This window comes from Adiantum capillus-veneris, chromosome 12, assembly GCF_014529385.1.
Source record: "Adiantum capillus-veneris isolate H3 chromosome 12, ASM1452938v2, whole genome shotgun sequence".
In the NCBI taxonomy this organism is placed as follows: domain Eukaryota; kingdom Viridiplantae; phylum Streptophyta; class Polypodiopsida; order Polypodiales; family Pteridaceae; genus Adiantum; species Adiantum capillus-veneris.
In genome coordinates this window covers 56,129,475-56,145,836 of record NC_140942.1, presented here as the reverse complement: position 1 = coordinate 56,145,836, position 16,362 = coordinate 56,129,475, and the positions used below count along the sequence as shown (strand labels likewise).

Below are 16,362 nucleotides of genomic sequence, written 5' to 3'. Positions count from 1 at the left end.
GAGTTCGAACCGCCCTGGTCGCCCTGATCATTCACATTCATCTTGCTTAATGAAGTGCGATTCCCGATGTGTATGCCAAATGTGGGCTGATGCGGAAGAATTTTTTATAATATGCCTAGCCTTGACGGGAAAACTCTCCAAAAGCAATCACTTACACTTGCTTCTTGCAGGTATATGGCAATATTGAAGATTTTACAACATCAAAATTCACGATGATATTGCTAATTGATAACGACTCGAGAAAGATGTTGCACTTGTCATTGCTTGCTCAACATTTATGTCAAATATTATATTGTTACAGCTGCTAATGAAGAAAGCTTTGGCCGAGGAAAATTGTTGTGCTTGGCAAGGCTACAGCCAATGCATATACTAAATGTGGTGCCCTTACCAATGTTGTGGCCACCCAATGGATAACCTTGGTGGTGCCTTGGCCATTATGTCTACCTAATGTGGTGTTCTTATGAAGGAAGCCGGCCGCCCAAAGGCCAAGGGCCATAAACCCAAAGGCCACCCGCCTGTGGGGCGACCACTCAAAAACAAAAGGTCTTTTTTATTATTGAGTGTAAACCTAAGAGGAGGAGAAAAAAAAAAGAAATGGCGAGGGCTGAAGCAGCGCGCAACAACGGCGTGTAGGGAGGGTTTTGCTCGCGCAGGTCAGCTCGCAGGCCTCAGACGGCTTGGGCAAATAAGAAGAAGTTGCATGGGATCTCCTGGCGCTTTGATCCGGCACCACCGGTGCTGGTTTCTCAGCCGGTCAAACACGGCCTGCCACGTCATCAAGTAGCCATTCGCATTAGCGATATTGCTAATGGGATATATGGCTAAAAGTAGAAAGCCCATGCAAACAAAAGCGACGGCTCTTGGGACTCATTCTACATCTTCTCTTGCCATGAGTTCTCTCTCCGAAAGAGGAAGCGAAGGCTCGTAGGCTCTATCTCCTTAAGCAAAGAATACAAAATCTCTCGAACTCGGAAGCAAAGGTTAGCCCAAGTTCTCTTATTTGGGGGGAAGTCATCCTCTTCTCTCCGGAAAGGATTAGCAAGCGAGAAGAAAATCATGTTGCCCTCGAAGCCAAGTTTTCTTTAACCCGCAAATCCAAATCTCGTAAGCCTCATTAAAAGCCTTAAGCAATCTTAAATCTCTCGAATCCCTCAAGCGTAAGACCATAAGCCATCCTTAACCTCTATTAACCTTCATAAGTGAAAGCTCTTAAGCTATCAAGAGCGGATTTAATCCTCATCTCTCGGATCCATAAGCCAAGCTCTGTAAATCGAGCCTAATCTCAAACCATAAGCGGAGCTAACCTAAGCCGAGCTTCTAAGCCATCATTAGCCATTTGAATCGGGAAGCAGAAGCCAAATCGTACGGCCATTGGAAGGAAAAACTCTTGAGCCTTACCGGGAAGAAGCAAAAGATGATACAAAGCAGGTCATTGATAATTTTCTTCTTAGCACATGGATTAAGCCAGGTTTCATCTTGTAAGGAGCATTAAGCCTCCATTAACGATTGATTAATGACGACTATTGTGGATTAATTGGAATTAAGAGTACCGTTTGTTTTGAGATCTGTATTGTTAATTGTGCGTGCTGCATCTCTTTTCCCGACACCTCTCACACCCAGGGGCCCGGTGGCTTCCCGGCTCACCTTTCGCACAATTGTCCCCCGACAACGGGGCCAATCGTAAAGGGGTCCAAATGAGAGATGGTTTATCAAAGAGCAAGGCTAGCCAATGGAGCTCAAATACCTTAGGGTTAGCTTCATTGAAGACTTCCTAAGATTAGTGTTAAAAGTCCTTTGATGTTAGGTAATCTAGGGCCGATCTTGAGGTGGGAACCCTACCCAAGCTTGAGGTGCTTATCGTTCTTGATGAATAAGGTTCTTGAGGTGCTTATCATGCTTGATGAATAAGGTGCTTGTCATACTTGATGACTAAGGTGCTTGCCGTTCTTGCTCACTAAGATGCTTGACGTGCTTGTTGTGCTTGTTGACTAGGGCGCTTCAAGTGCTTGTGGGAATACAACCCTATCTTGAGGTGCTTTGTCGTGCTTGATGACTAAGGTGCTTGTGTCTCATAAGTCAAAGGCATCCCTAAAAAGGAGGGGACGATTGCCAAAGCTAGGGGGATAAGAGATAACACACACACACACACAAGGTATGCCAAGCCTCAAGAGGCAACAAGGACATATGTCAAGTCCCTCTTTCTGAAAGGGGAAATGGGGACACTTATCCCAAGACTACCCTTGTTTCTTGATATGCATTTTGCATGTGATTGGCCAGCTTGTAGGGTCCAATGAGCTTCCAAGTTGATCTAGAATAGGGGGTCGACCAAAGGAAGAAGGGGGGTTTCTTGGGGGTATACACTCACACACACACACTCATTGTGTAAAGTGAAAAGTGCAAGAGCTTCATCTCCTTCTCCAAGCGAGTAGAGAAGTTAAGAACCTACCCCAACACTCTTGGCTATGGAATGCAAATCCAGTCAAGATCCATGCTTCAATGCTTAAGCTTTCCATCTTCTCCATCTTCATTACTATGCTATTATGTATGCTGTAAAGAAGAGTGATGATAAGTGAGGAACTATTTTTTTGTCCTATGAATGTTTCTTTTTCCTCTTCCCTACCCTCATTCCCCGCTAGCTCTCTCCACCTTCGAGGTGTTTGAGGCCTTGAGATAGTTAATTATTTATACAAAGTCTATGTTATGCTTGTAATGCATGAATCTTTACATTTTCCTTGCATCACCTAGTTCACAAGGAACAAAAAGATTGTATTATACAGAATTTCTTTTGGCGGGAAAATCTATAATACAAATGCCTATTGGAGAGGGGACCAACTACACATAAATCCAATCCTCAATTGTTGTCAAGCTCTCTAAACTCTCTCTCTTGCAAAAGTATTGTTCATTCCAAGTTTATTAAGTAATATTATTATGTTTCTACCATCAATTACGTCACCCTCCATGCTCTGAAACTAGTCTCACAAAAATTCCCTCTTTAATTCTCCTAGTTCCTCTATTCTCAAATTTCATAGGACATTTCCATTACATTGGTATTAGATCATTTGGTTTCTCTTTTCTTGCTTAACAAGAGAGGTCCTTAAGTAGCCTATCAAATTATCAATGGTTGATTTGTTTAGTTATATTAGGGTAAGTGGGACTGGGATATACTATCGATTTTGTTGAGCCTAGTGTGTGGGATATGGTGCACACCTCGCGAGATAATTTCTTAATAATGGGGTCTTTTTAGAGTTTCCTACGACTTTATCATTATTGATCCATAAGAAGTTTGAAAGGAGCTATCCCTCAAAAATTATACAATATTTGACCCACTCCACTACTCTCTAAAATTAGCCAAATTGAGCCGTGGGTGTAGATGCTTAAGTGTTGATTTTCAAAGGCTAAGAGGAGTAGCAACTAAGGTTTTGAATTGCCAAAAAGTAAACTAAGTAAACACAGCAAGTATTCTATACATAAGTACAAATAGCACGGTTGACAATAACCAAAATATCTGAATGAACATTAATAACTTTTATTTTTCACATGAAGGTTCTAATGATGATGCCCCCATGTTTGTCAATTATCTTGTTACTAGGTTGTAGCAAGCTATGGGAAACCGTGCTTTGCAAGACAAAATTACTCAACAACTTTGTGGTTATGGGATTTCTCTTCCTCTCCGAGAGGAGAGAGAGCTTAGGAGATCAATTGATGAGACCCCCAAAAGAAGACTCTCTCCCATACATGAGGAGGAATCCAAAGAACGGGAAAGTAATGAATCCCTAATTTTCTCTGAAGACGGTGGTCTAGATGATCGCCAACTCCTCCCAAGAGGAAACGGTGAACCCATTGTCCTTCTCGTCATCACTCCAAAAGGGAAGAGAGGAAACAAATAAATAAAAGGGCAAGAAAGAGGTCACCATCTTCTCCTTCATTTTCACCTTCATCTTCTTTCAACGAAAGTTATGGCTATTCTCCTAGAGAATACAAGAGGGGAGGACATCAAAAATATTACACTGCATGATGAAGGTCACAAAAACTCAAGAAGTTCAAAGAGAGAGGACAGAGTATCTCTTTTCTCACCTATGACGGCACCTTTGGTGCCACTGACAAAGTATTTTCCTTCATCCAGCAATTTGGTGCGGCCTTTGGAGACAAGGGCTTCATGGAGTCCTCCAAGCTATGCCATGTAGCTATCTACTTCCAAAAAAGATCGTCAATGGTGGGCTAGCCTTCGTGGAAACGGTGAAGTCTCAAAGACATGGGAAACTCTACGAGTTTCCATTATGAAGAAATTCCTTGCAAGCGATGAAAAGGACAAACTGCTTACGGAATGTTGAAATTTGAAACTTCTCTCCCATGAATCTACTCACAAATATGTGGACAAGTTTTGGGACTTACATCTCATGGCTACTGTCTTTCAAAAGATAGACTTCGTCGAGCAAGAGCAAAAGCAAAAAAAAAAATGTAGGATTACTTAAAGAGATGGCCAAGTATGTCAACTCCCATTATACTGGTTCTATCACCAAAGAAATCCACCACACTATGGTTGCTTCATGCATCAATTTACAACAACGGGCTAGATGCAATGTCAAGCCCATGGAAAGCAAGACAAAAGTGATGCAAAAGGATAACCAATGCCCAAAACTCTTCCCAAGGAAATTTCAATAACAACAACAACAACAATCGGTCCAAGGAGAAGGGAGCTTATAGAGGTAAAAACAAAATCTCTCCTGAAGAGCTTGAAGCTTTTAACAAGGACCATAAATGTTTTAAGTGTGGGGAGCAAGGACATGGCTATCGCTCTTGCCCCAAAACAAATGCCCGCAATGATACTCGTAGAGCTTCCGCTATCGAAGCTCCAAAAGAGAATGCTCACTTTGCAAAGAATCACCTCTGTCATGGATGCTTGAGAATCACTCGCTGCCTACATCATTGCCCGTGTCATTGCCTACATCATCGCTAGAAGGCTCCAGAAGAATCTAGGAGGATCTAGAAGATTCTAGAAGTTCTAAAAGTTCTAGAAGTTCTAGAATCTAATCTGCCTCTCCTCTTCTCTCATCACAGTCTTCCTCCCTCGTCAACATTTTGAGTGGGGGTGTTGGAGCTATATAGAGAGCCCACACTTATGCTATACATAGGTAGGAGTCCCCACTATATATGTGTACTCAGTGTGTGCTCTATACACACATTGCGGTTTGCAATTCTAGAGTTCTTTCTACCTCTCCTCTTCTCTTGTCATAGTCTTCCTCCCTCATCTCAACACTATCAATTATCACCAGGATAATTGGGTCGTGCTCCTACCGCTAGCAGAATTCTCCTATAATAACAGTTTTCATGCCTCCCTCTGTCACAGTCCATTGTTTGCTAATTATGATTAACATCCCAAACAAGATATCCACAGACACTATCAAGTCAAGAATCCAGTTGCTATTAAATTTACACAACAATTATCTACAGTTCACAAAGAACTTACAATTTATATCAAAGAAGCTCAATCCAAGTATAAGGAAAGTGCAGATCTCCATCGCATGCAAAATCCAAAATACAAAGAAGGGGATAAAGTGTGGCTCCTCCGACGTGATCTTCGTTCATCTCGACCCTATCAAAAGCTTGATTATCGAAGGCTTGGCCCGTTTAAAATTATCTTCAAGTTAATCCAGTCACCTATCAACTCCGATTGCCCTCATCCATGAAAATCCATCTAGTCTTTCATGTCTCAGTCCCAGAACCTTGTCACACATCTAAGATCCCAGGAAGAGCCCTACAGCCACCTCCTCTCATTGAGATTCAAGGACACGACGAATATGAGGTCCAGAAAGTCCTAGATTCTTCAGTTTCGCGTGGCAAGTTACAGTACTTGGTGCATTGGAAAGGCTATGATGTTAGTGAATGAACCTGGGAACCAACACGCACTCTACAACATACATCTCTCAAAGTAGAAGAGTTCCATCACCAACATCCATGGAAGCCCAACTCAAGGAACACCACTGCTCCTCGTGGAACTCGTCGCTAGAGGAGGGGGTAATGCCATGGATGCTTGAGAGTCAGTTGCTACCTGCATCATCGCCTACATCATCGCTAGAAGGCTATAGAAGAATCTAGAAGGATCTAGAAGATTCTAGAAGTTCTAAAAGTATCAAGGAGATTCAAGAAGTTTCTAGAAGCATGGAGAAGATTCCGAAAGAATCTAGAAGTTTCTGGAAAGCTCTAGAAAGTTGAAGAAGGATCTAGAAGGTTCTAGAAGAACTAGAAGGATCAAGAAGTTTCTAGAAGCTTGGAGAAGATTCCGAAAGAATCTAGAAGTTTTTGGAAAGCTCTAGAAAGACAAAGAAGGATCCAGAAGGTTCTAGAAGAACTAGAAGGATGAAGAATGTTCTAGAAGATTCTAACCTCCTCAAGAAGAACGTATAAAATCCTAACCTCCTCAAGTAACCTCCTCAAGCACTAGTATACATAGGGATCTTAGGCGACAAGCCCCTGAGTCTTTCCAAGACCAGTTGTGAGGATCCTATGAGGAAAACCCTGTTCTAGTTCTTGTCTTATGTTCAAGTCTTGTCCTTGCAATCAAGCCTTGTCTTGTACTCAAGTCATGTAATCCAAGTCTTGTATCTAGCTCTCTTAATAAAGTATTAAGTCTTGTAATCAAGATTAAGCTTATCATTAAGTCCCAAGTTCTTGTATATTTTGAGCGCCTCCTCTCGCTCTCTTCTAGTTCTATATGCGCTCATAACAACCTCTCTCCGATGCTTGGGGAAAGGTAAGGGAGCATGATTCCCTCATCTTGTTTGACCTTGGCTCTACTCAAATCTTCATCTCAATGGAGTTGGCCACCAAGTTGGGCATTCAATATTTCAACATGGAGATATTGTTACTTTCGATACAGGTTTCAAGGGACAGCAAGCCTCTATTACTCCCTTGATTGGGAAGTTGAGGCTTCATGTCCAAATCTACGTCAGCAATGAATACTTTTTAATCTCTCCTCTCCAACATGAGGATGCTATCCTAAGGGCACCATGGTTCAACCACATGGCAGCCAACATGAAGTTCCCAAAAAGGAGAATCTACTTTACTACAAGCAAAATAACATATATATAGATACTAGTGAGTCTGGTTGTACTATATCACTTTAAAATAATCTTGCTTTTGATATTACGTACATGATTTTTGTCAGAGTCCCTAGAAGGTCCTCATGTTTCATCAAATTTAAATGGTAGGAATAAAGAAGAGTTAGACTTGTCTATTTTTCTAAAAGGATTCCAATATGTGTTCATCGATGATATCCCTATGGACTTACCTCCAAAATGAGGGGATGATGATCATCAAATTGAGCTCCTATCAGGAAGCTCACCACCTAACAAGCCTCCTTATCGCGTTTCCCAAGCTCAAGCAGAGGAGATCATGAGGCAAGTACAAAATTTAATTCACAAAGGGATGGTGAGGCCTAGATCCTCTCCCTTTTGTTCTCCGATCCTTTTAGTATAAAAGAAAGATGGTACATACCGTATGTGTGCGGACTATCGAGCACTAAACATATCACTATCAAAAAACAAATTTTCTATGCCTCGAGTAGAAGATCTGTTTGATAAGCTACAAGGGTCTAACTACTTCAGTAGGATTGATCTTAAAAGTGTCTATCATCAAATAAGGATAGTGGATGAAGATGTCCTAAAGACCGTGTTTCGTACAACATTTGGTCTTTATGAATATCTAATCATACCTTTTGGCTTGACCAATGCACTAGCCATGTTCAATTGTCTAATGGAGAAAATATTTAGACCCTACCATAAATTCAATGGAGTGTTATTTGATGATATCATCATCTACTCCAAGTCCATGGAGAAACACAAGCAACATCTCCAAGAGATTTTTCAAGATTTGAGGGAGAACAAGCTTTTTTCAACCGAAAGAAAGGCAAAATTTTCCTTTAAGAGATTCAATACTTATGGGTATTCGTATGGGTCCATGAAAGTTAGAGGTACTAAAATCATGGCCTAATCCAAGGAATTACATGAGCTAAGAAGCTTTATTAGTTTGTGTCCATACTATAGACGCTTCATAGCAAAATTCTCTCAAATAGCAGGAGCATTACATGACTTAACAAATAAGAACGTTAAGTATTCATGGATTGCTAAGGACAAAAATGCTTTTGACAAGCTCAAAGAGAATCTTACCTCCCAACCAATCCTCATGCTTCCGGATCTCTCAAATCCATTTGAGGTCCAGTGTGATGCTTGTAGTGATTGCCTTGGAGCAGTCTTGCTTCAAGAAGGGCATGTCAAAGCATACGAGAGATGAAGGCTCAATACAGATGAATGGATCTTTGGCATTTATGAGAAAGATCTTTTGGCTTCTCTACATGCCCTAGACACATGGAAGCACTACCTACTGGGGACTCCATTTATTTTACAAACAGACCACCAAAGTCTCAAGTACTTCATGACACAAACCAAGCTCTTTGACAAACAAATGAGGGGGGAAATTTTTATTTCGCAATTTTATTTACATATTGCCCACAATGATGGTAAGAACAATAAACTAGTTGATGCACTTTCACGATAACCGAAAGTTAATGCGGTGTCTATAGCTACTCACAATGATATATCTTCTATGTAGATGAGTATGCTATTGACCCAAACTTTAAAGACATAATGTCAGCCCTTGAGTTGGGGAAGACAGAGGAACGAATCACCTTGCAGGATGGTTATCTTCTCCATGGAAATAGGATATATATTAGCCACTCCCTTTGTGAGAAAGTGTAATAAGACTAATCTTTGAAGTTCTTAAAGTCGAAAAGAATGTAGCAGGGCATATCTTTCGTTTAGCACGATTTGAAAGATTGTTGAATAGTCTACTAAATAGAGCTTATATGAATGAGTTTGAGATATTAAGAGAGAACATATATTCTTTTTTATAAAATAATACACTAAAGACGTATTTGATAAAGATTAATGAATAACAGATAGTCTGTCTATGAACAATAAAATTGAGATTTTTATTAATATCAATGTTTTATATTTATGTGTTTTAGCTTAAACTGAATGGGTAGGCTTAAAATAAGTTGAAAACGTAGTGGAGATCCAAAACTAAAGCTTTTTTGAGTCGCGACCTAAAAGTTACGTTTTTAGCCAAACAAAGATGTTTTTTGTAATTCTGTCCGCGATGCCTTGTAGACCAGACCTATTCCCGTCGTTTTGAGTACCTGAACTACTCTGTTCTGAGTTTGTCTGTAAAAGTTATGATGAAAACAAGCAGAAGACAGCAGAAGTGTAGTATACACAGGGACTGACAGACATACAATATCATACAGTTCTCCCTGCTATCAACCAAGAAGTGGATTGTTTCTTAATGGTAGAGTATGGAAATTGAGATTATGAAGGTATATAATTATATTTTTTACTTTGATTATCATGTTGAATTGGTTGCACGAGTATGTTCTTTTGGCTATTTTGTAGGCGATGCAGAAATCAATGTGTGAAACAGGATTTGTGCAAAGTGTCATGATAGAAATCTAACCTTTACGGATTGCTTAGCGATCACGTTCTTATATTATTCTCGCAGGTATACTTGGTGCGAAAATCGTGCAGGCTTTTCGAGGAAAAGAAGGATAAAAGCACGACGGGTGGTGCATTTGGGGATCATTCACCGATCTCTTCTTCTGCGAGTGCGAGTGCGAGTGAGAGTGAGAGTGCGAGTGCGAGTGCGAGTAAGACGCTGCATGCAAGCGAACTGGAGCTCGGGGGTGGTTGGGAGGTTCGAGCTCCGTACAACGGAGTGCGCCCATATTCAATTGCTCCTCTATGGAATCAAAAGTCTTCAAAGATTCATCAATACAAAGATCTCTTTCTGTACCTTTTGCTGTCTATCTCTATTATTCGGTTCCTGTGATAATTGGTATCAGAGCAAGCGGTTGATTCTGGACATGGAAGGATACGAGAGAAGGATGAAGGAGCAAGAAGACCTGATTCAGCGACTATGAGAAGATCTGAAAATTGCAAATTGGGAGCGTGCTGAGGCTCTACGGGGCAAAGCAGCACGAGAGCTTGATATCTATGTAGACCTTAATGGCCAATATGAAGGTGAAAACCATGCTAATCCACCTGAAAACAATAATCATCGTGGCGGCGCTGGGGTACCGCCAAAAGAAACGATGACGATATGGGAGAAGCGACAACCAAATCATTCTTAACGAAGGCTAAGCTTAAAGAGTTTGATGGCATAAGAAAGATATACGAAGATTTAGAAGCGTGGATTGAAGAACTCAAAGATTTGGATTATACTTTCAATATCGAGAACACGACCACGAGACTTTCGAATGCTCGAGCAAGGTGACCGATAAGACAATACGTACCAAGATGGCTCAATTGGAGACTTTTGGCGATGCGTACGATAAAGGTAAGTCATCTACCCCTTCTTTGTGATGTTTTATGTCTTTGATACGTCCTTTGAAAGCTTCTGTGAGATCGAATTTATGCGTAGAAGTTGAGATTAAAATATGAATTTCTTAATTGATTTGAATAGTATTCATTGCTTCTTATCGTCTAAATTGATTGGCAAATTAAACTTGAAATTAAATCGAGAAGTTAAAAGACTTATGGACTTAACTAGTGGTAATAATAGTTTCATGAAAGAGTTAGTAGAATTTTATTTTTTTTCTTTGAAGAGTCGAAATCATAAAGATGATTTCTATAACATAAACATTGATATGCATGATGTTATCATTGGTATCAATTAGATCATTGAAAATCATGTTTTGATTGATTGTTAAGAAAGAAAAATATATCTTTAATCATTTGATGATGATAAGTCACACTCTTTATGGAAAGAAAGAGATTCTAAATCTAGTTTTGGCAATGGAATTGATAAGGTGACTTAGATAAGAGTGTGAGACGTTGCTTGTGTTTGCTACTCAGATTAAAGAGAATCTGGGGATAAACATAAAGAGACAAATCCAGAATTTATAGAGGATCTCTTACATGAAGTTAAGGATGTGTTCCGGACGATCTTCCTGGTATACCTCCGCCTAGAGCAGTAGACCATGCCATAGATCTATATCCAGGAGCGACACCTTATTCCAGATCTCCATACAGGTTCAATATTGATGAGCTTAAAGAGCTCAAGATACAACTTGATGATCTTTTAAAAAAGGGTTTCATTAAACCTAGTGTATCTCCTTGGGGTAGTCCTGTGTTATTCCAAAAGAAAAAATGATGGTACATATAGGTTATGCATTGACTATAGGGGATTAAACAAACAGACCATCAAGAACAAATATCCTCTTCCTCACATAGATGAATTTCTTAGCCAATTGAGTGGTGCCACAATATTTTCAAAGATTGACCTTCGTTCTGGCTAACATCAAATCCGCATTAAGGCCGAGGACATTCCAAAGACTGCTTTTCGTACACATTATGGACATTATAAATTTACAGTTCTTGCTTTTGGTTTGACTAATGCACCAACAACTTTCATGTGCTTAATGAATAATATTTTTCACCCGTATCTTGATGACTTCATTCTGGTATTCTTGGATAATATTTTGTTGTATTCTACGAATGAAGAAGATCATGCATTGCACTTAAAGAAAACATTTGAGGTTTTGCGTGAACATAAATTGTATGCCAAAGCAAGTAAGTATTCTTTTGCAAAGGATCAGATTGTGTATTTGGGAAGAGTGATTTCTAAAGAGGGGATTCACATTGATCTTGATAAAGTTAAGACTATGTTAGTAAGAGATGTAAGAAGCTTTATGGGTCTAGCACAATATGAGAGAGAACACATTAAAGATTTCTCTAAGATAGCAAGTCCTTTGACCGAATTGACCAAGAAAGACAAGGGTTTTGTGTGGACTTCTAGTTGTGAGACTGCTTTTGAGACCTTGAAGGCTAAAATAGCGGAAAATTATGTTTTAAAAGTTCCTGAGATGGGCAAACCATTTGTTGTGTCCTGTGACGCTAGTGGTGAAAAATTAGGTTGTGTTTTGACACAAGAAGGAAGAGTGGTTGCATATGAGTTTAGGAAATTAAGATGACATGAATTAAACTATGCAACACATAATCTAGAATTGCTTGTTGTTGTTCATGCATTGAAGCATTGGCGTCATCTCTTGCTTGGTGTAAAATTTGAATTGCGTACTGATCATCAAAACTTGAAGTATATTTTCACTCAGCCATTGTTAAATAACAGACAAAGAAGATGGATTGAATTGCTGGCTGAGTATGACTTTGATTTGAAGTATTTGTGTGAAAAAGAAAATAAAGTTGCAGATGCATTGAGTCGTACGTCCATGTGTAATTTGTTGACTGTTGTGCGATCCAATTTGATTGATGACATACATGCTGAAGTTGAAAATGATTCCTTTTATATGCCTATTTTGAAATTCTTGCGTGAGAATATTGGTGAGATGTATGAAAATAGATATCACTTGTATAAGGGAAATCTGTATTGTTATGACTGCTTGTGTATTCCTGCAAATTCTTCTTTTAAGAGTCAAATTCTGCATGAGTGTCATAATTCACCTTTTTCTGGTCATCCTGGATTAAATAAGACATATGAAAAGATTAAAACCTTATTCTTTTCGCCGCGTATGAAATTGGATGTTAAGAAATATGTGTGTGAGTGCTTTCAATGTCAACAAGTTAAGATTGAGCATAAGAGGATTCCTTGTGACCTTCAACCCTTAGACATTCCTTTACAGAAGTGGGAGTGTATATCCATGGACTTTATCATTAGACTTCCTACTACTCGTGGAGGATATGATTCGATCTTTCTGGTGGTAGATAGACTCACAAAACAAGCTCACTTCTTTCCTGTAAATATAACTGATACTGTATTGACCATTGCACGCTTATTTGTAAAAGAGATATTTCGTTTGCATGGCATGTCCAAGAGCATAGTGTCTGACAGAGATTCTAAGTTCACTTCACATTTCTGGAGAGCGACTTTTGACTCTATAGGTACCCAGCTACGCATGTCTACTGCTTTTCATCCTCAAACAGATGGGAAAATGGAGAGAGTGAATCGTATTCTAGAAGATATGTTACAAATGTATGTCAATGAAAACCAATCTGATTGGAATGAATATCTGCCTTTGGTGGTTGAATTTGCATATAACAGTTCATATCATTCATCTATTAGGATGACTCCGTTTGAGGCAATGTATGGCTATAACTATCCTACACCTATTCATTTTCTTAATTCGAGGAATAAGGTAGAACTGTCACGTGAGATGCTTGAGAAAATGGATAGCGAGTTGGCCAAAATCAGGGGGAATATTAGAGAATCTCAAAAGAGACATAAACTGTATTATGACAAGAAACATGGCGTTGTGGAGTATGAAACTGGTGATATGGTTTTTTAAAGGTTATTCCTGAGAAGTCTCATTTGATTCTTGGAAATGATAGAACATTGTCTCCACGATTTGGTGGTCCATTTAAAATTTTGAAACGCATTGGTTCATTAGCTTACAAATTGGAATTGCCTTCTCATGTTAAAGTGCATCATGTATTCTATGTGAGTTTATTGAAAAAGTATGTTCCTAATGTGCATCATGTTTTAGAGGACAACTCTAAGTTGAAAGATGACGGAACATTGACAGTAGAACCAGACTTAGTGCTAGATAGGTGTGTTAAACATCTGAGAAATAGAGACATTGTAAAAGTTTTGATTAAGTGGCAGAACTATCCAGTAGAGGATGTATCATGGGTTGATCTTAGTGTTTTGCAAGAGAAATTTCCTCTCTTTAGACCAACTCTCAGGACAGAGTTAATTTTGATAAGGGGAGAATGTAATAGGACTAATCTTTGAAGTTCTTAAAGTCAAAAAGAATATAGTAGGGCATATCTTTCGTTTAGCAAGATTTGAAAGATTATTGCATAGTCTATTAAATAGAGCTTATATGAATGAGTTTGAGAATTTAAGAGAGAACATATATTCTTTTTTTAAAAATAATACACTAAAGTCGTATTTGATAAAGATTAATGAATAACAAATAGTATGTCTATGAACAGTAAAATTGAGATTTTTATCAATATCAATGTTTTATATTTATGTGTTTTAGCTTAAAATGCATGGGGGGTTAGATAGATAGATTCCATTATCACTCTTGGAGGTCAAATATGACCTATAGGACAACCAATAAAACATGTACAATAGAGGCTCCTCTATCTAAGAGGCTACAATGTGTGCAATAACACATGTAGATGTTTGTGGGGGGCGGGTTAGATAGATAGATTCCATTATCATCCTTAGAGGTCAAATATGACCTATGGGACAACCAATAAAACATGTACAATAGAGGCTCCTCTATCTAAGAGGTACAATGTGTGCAATAACACATGTAGATGTTGGGAAGGGGGGGGCGGGGGGGACGGGCTAGGGGGGTGATACACCAAATTTGCAACAAATGTTGCTTAGGGGGAGAGGAGTGGCTAAGGGGAAGGAGGTGGATGTTGGGTGGGTTTCCGTGTGCAAAACTCCTCGATGATGGCTCTACCACCACGATAGACGGCGTACTTACCTGTGGCCCGTGCATCTCATACCTTGTGCAACACTTGCTTCTTTATGTTGGGTTGGGCGGGGGTTAGAGCCTCGCTAATCCATATGGTTGTGCCCTTCGGAAGATGCATTTATTTCAAGAGTGCCATGCGGTCCTCTTGGTCTTGAAAACAAGGCTCCCTTGGTTGGTGTGGGGATCATGATGGAAGAATTCGATGGTGGGACTGTCAAACTTGGCTAGTTGGAAAGCATTGTTGTGCTTAGTTAAGGCAGTATGAAAGTCGGCATTCTCCACCCACCAAGAGGAGGGTAAGTCACCAATGCATATAGTCAATTAAAGGCCTTCCCTACAACGACGTTCTTGTAAGAACTCCTCCACTTGGAAGGGGATGGTAGCAACATTTGCTTGAATTTGAGTGGCTAATGATGTGACCAGACACGGAAATACAACAGCTGAATAACAAAAAATTGCAAGTACACAGAGTACACGTAGGAAATTAGAGATGTATATTGAAATCAATTCCCGGGTACAAGAAGAGCGTAGCTCGTATCAACCTCCCGACCACCCCCGAGCTATCTCAGTCTCAATCTCACTCTCAATCTGTGCACAGTTCTCAATCGCACTCACTCTCAATCTCAATCACAAGGCACCATCACAGTAGAATAGCCTCCTTCTGCATACGGGTTGTCTTCTTCACGTGAGAAAGTGGCTATTTTTGTCCTTTCTTCAGTCTTTAGCAAAGCGGTTTAGAAAGAGACGTCCTGCATTCAAACACATAAAAACCACAAATCGCAACCCACACCCACGAGTTAGCAAATTTAGAAAGTTTTTTTTAGTCCACAATTTCTGGCCATTTTCAGCGAGCCGTAACTCCCAAACGGTTCAGAATTTGATCGGGTCTGTCTCACATGAATTTGTTCGTCTCATTGAGCTCTCCGAAAGTCATTTTAAGCGCAAAATCCATATCCTACTCAGTTTGCCCGAAAAATTACTTGCAAGTTAGCAATTTTCATAAAAACAGTCTAAAACAACATTTTCTCAGTTTTTCTCTAATCTACGGGCTGAAACGGGCATCAAAATGCAGGAACCAGTAAAAACACAAACAAGAAATATTTTTCCTTGTGTTGAGGACTACAAGTGCTTCATAAAAAACGTTCCCAAATTTTGACCATAGTGTCCTAGGTCAAAATTTGAAACTTCACGAGAATGATTAGAATGAAGTCCTACACTGTGGAAAAACGCTGGAATGAAAAAAATTTACTCCAAACAAAAATATTTATCAAAACTTTGCAGAATAAGTCCTATTACAAATGAAGCCACATTTTGGGGGGAGAGAGAGAGAGAGAGAGAGAGAGAGAGAGAGAGAGAGAGAGAGAGAGAGAGAGAGAGAGAGAGAGAGGACCCTAAAGGTGATGTGGTTATGTTTGTGTGCATCCAAGGTGATGCATGTCACCTCAAACATGGTCTCATACTTCGATTTAGAAAAAGGTGTATAACATTATGCTAATGTGGATAAAAAACTTTAGGGCATTGACTCGTAAACATGGATGAAAAGTATTCCTCTTGTACTATATAACCCAACAGGGCTAGATTTGGGAAGCTCTATGCACTTTTCTTTGCAGTAGAAAAGGAAGGCTTCTCTCTAGAGGCGTTATCCTTAAAATGCCCTTGTCAAATGAGGTTTGTCCAAGGAAGTTGAATTGTCTTCACGGATTCACAAAGACTATATCTCCATACTTGTACTCACTTTCTTGAAATGAACTTAATGCATCTCGTTTTGGTGGATGACGGCTAAATGTTTTAGTTTTATTAGTGGTTGAACACATCTTCAGTTTTTCATCGTTACCATGTTTGATTTTTTCATACACCATGGG

General features: G+C 39.5%; 1 protein-coding gene across 1 annotated transcript in view; it reads right to left on the bottom strand.

Moving 5' to 3' along the window:
- Positions 1-16,362, bottom strand: part of LOC147445777 (uncharacterized) — a 139,149-nt gene that overhangs the window by 57,187 nt on the left and 65,600 nt on the right. The gene's annotated exons all lie outside the window — the stretch shown is intronic.